This window comes from Phodopus roborovskii, unplaced genomic scaffold (genome assembly GCF_943737965.1).
Source record: "Phodopus roborovskii unplaced genomic scaffold, PHOROB, whole genome shotgun sequence".
NCBI classification, from domain to species: domain Eukaryota; kingdom Metazoa; phylum Chordata; class Mammalia; order Rodentia; family Cricetidae; genus Phodopus; species Phodopus roborovskii.
Window position 1 is genome coordinate 25,631,603 of NW_026126540.1, and position 3,278 is coordinate 25,634,880.

Genomic DNA, 3,278 nt, shown 5'->3' on the forward strand with positions numbered 1-3,278 from the left:
ATGCCAGAGATCCAGGTTCAAAGTTGCATGATGGCAGATGAGCTAGCAGAGGTGTGGGAGAATTCCCTATTTACAGACTGTGGCCTGGGGGTAGCTGGCAAGGAATTTCAGGCTCACACCACCATCATACCAACTCTCTCTCCAGTTTTCAGTGCCATATTTGTACATAACTTGGAGGAGAGCAGAACGAACCACATTGAGATCTATGATCTGGAGCAACAAGTGTTCACGGCAATGATGGGCTTCATTTACACCAGAAAGGTAGCAGACCTCCACAGCATGGCAGATGCTATCCTGGCAGCTGCTGACAGGTATGGCCTGCAGATTTTGAAGGTCATTTGTCAGGATGGCCTCCTTAAGGACCTCTCTGTGGAGAATGCTGGCCACACTCTCATTCTGGCTGATCTGCACAGTGCAGGGCACCTGAAAACCCAGGCACTGAATTTCATTACAGCTCATGTTTCAGAGGTCTCGATACCTCAAACTGGAAGACAATGGTGGGCTCATATCCCCATTTAGTGGCTAAAGCATGAAGCTCCCTAGCTTCTGCACAGTCTTCTTTACTGAAGCCCCCTCTCAAATGCCTGAGGCAATCTTTAGACCCTCTCAGCTTTAACATACAGGTGTATTCCAGAAGCAGCAGCTAGCATTTTTACCAGGGACACCTGCATAGAGTGGGGGACATATGTAGGATTTACAGAGAATCTGGGGAAAGACAGCTTGGGGACTCATGCCTTTAATACAGCCATAAATGAGTTGATTGACATGTTGTGGTAGGGGGAGTACTGTCTTTTATCATACTCTACATAGTTGCTGTACTGCTTTGCATTCTGTCCAATCATTTCAATACTGGGATTTTGTTTAGTTCTTCACCCCAAGCACATCTCAACAGGGTTCTTGGGGGAACCTGTGAGGACTAGACTGAGGAGAACTTATGTCAAGGATTTAGAGAAAAGGAAGGCACAAACATGAAAGTTTGCTTACAAGTGACCTAGACAAGAAAGAAGACATTTTCCCCCTCCAATCTCAGTGTGTTGGAATTGGAGGGTGGACTCAGTTGGCCAAAGCAACTGTTTTTCAAGTAGAGAACAAGTTCATGAGTTCAGCACTCAGTGTTTATGGGTGACTTCTCAATGATCTCTAACTGGGGATCCAGAGGATTAAAGACCTCTTCTTATCTCTGTGGATAAACTGATCTCTGTTAACCAAATATAATATGTAGTGAAAAAAAATTCAGAGTCAGGTTGTTGATTCCGAAGTGTTTCTGTTTGAAGAAGCCCATTGTAGTGCATCCACTTCTGCTCAGCTCTGGTTTTTTGGGCAACATCCTCAGGGCCACAACAGTTAAAAAGCCCTCACTCCTGTTTCTTTGCACTTATTCTTGGCAGATCAGATGAAATACCCTCATGCTCTTGTGGAAAATGTTGTGTGGATGCCGAAAGGGAAGAAGACAGCTGCATCTGGCAGAGTCTTTTGATATCTAGTCTTTATTGATTTTGTAAAGGGAGAATGAAGTCCATTGAGTAAGAATCCATACTTTCTCCACCTGAACTATGGATCTGTCTTTAGATATTGGGAAAATGATTCTTCCTTCCACACCATGTACAAAAATGAATTATTTTTCTGGGAACAGATTCAATATCTGGGATTTTGTCTCTCTTCACTTGTCCTCCTCTGTCCATTTTTGTTCTTCTTTGACAACTCGTTCATAATTAGACTGGAGTCATTGACGTAGAGGTTAATCCCAACCAAGCTCCCCATTGAGTTAGGTTTCAAAGATTAAATAAAACATATCCATGTATGTGTGGAAGCCAGATTTTTGCCAAATCATATGCACTTTGCAAAAAGAAATTGCTTTCCTTGGTTTCTATGTTTGTAATACTATGTTTGTAAGTTGCTTTATAGGAAATCAAGAATATTTATTTCTAAAATTTCCAATTAAACCAAAATCAAGGATTTGGACAAATGGATTTTTAAAAAGCAAAAGAAAACTATATCATTATACCTTTGTGACAGACAATCCACATCCTAAAATCTACAACCCCAGAGAACTTATTATACATGGAGGTCTTTAAGAGAGACATAAATGCTGGGACATGGATTGGAGCCAGTAGAAATCTGTCTTACTAGGCTGACAATTGTACTGGATGTTAGGAAACCCAGTGTACCAGGGAGCCTTCTGGGGTGAGCATTTAATCACAGATACCATATGCTGTGTTGACACTATTCTGTTAACACAAAGAGTTATCCAGAAGCAGAAGTATGATGCCAAACAATAGTTACAACATTTACAGTTTCCTCATCACTATGGACATGGTGTTTTGCTTTATTTTAGACAGCTGGTGTTATGGGAGTGATGGATTTTTTGGCCTGAGTGGTACTTCCACCATGGAATCTGGTGACATCTCACAATATTCTGGATGTGGAACTGGCATGGCCAACTTCTCCTGTGTCCAAACAGAAAGTTTCAATCTGATTACTCATGCAGAGATAACACACCAGGCACAGGTGTCATATTCCTCCAAAGCATTAGGCAGAAACCAATCAGAGGGAGTCTTGGGGCCCAGAATGCAGGTGTGTTATTTCTAGACTTCACTGAATACACATTCTTTCCTCTGACTTGCTCTGAGAATCTTTGTGTCTCCAGGTCTTATCCCTCGAATCTCAGTGGAAACTGCAAAACTATTGTTGGGTACCCTAAGAATTTCAGGTGTTGAAGGTACTATAAATGCCAAAAGAACCTATACAGATGTGAAGCAAATCCTAAGAGATCACACATGTAGACCCAGAATACTATACCCAACAAAACTTTCAATTATTAACATATTCCAAAATAAAACATAGTTCAAGCAATATTCATGTACAAATGCACACCTACAGAAAGTAGTGGAAGGAAAACTCCAACCTAAGGAGATGCACTACAACCATGAAAAACACAGGAAATAAATAATTTCAGCGTAATTAAGGCAAAAATAGGGAAACACACACTATTGCCACTAATACCAAAAGTATAATAACAAAATGTAGGAATTAATCGTCATTGTTGGTTGATATCCCTCATTATCTCTGGTCTTCATTCTCCAGTGCAGCCAAGAACCCACTCTGACAAAATTGCAAGGGACTACATCACAATACAGGACTCAAAATTTATACTCCAAAAAATGTATACTCTCATATATATCCAAAAAAAAAAAAAAAAGAATAGATTTCAGCCTCATGCTATTCAAAAGGAAAAGCAATTCAAACTATTCAAAGTGAAATGGAACCAAGATACAGAA

At 40.4% G+C, this 3,278-nt stretch overlaps 1 pseudogene; it reads left to right on the forward strand.

Moving 5' to 3' along the window:
* LOC127232949 (speckle-type POZ protein-like) lies at window positions 1–647 on the forward strand (annotated as a pseudogene).
* Window positions 648–3,278: the final 2,631 nt, after the last annotated feature.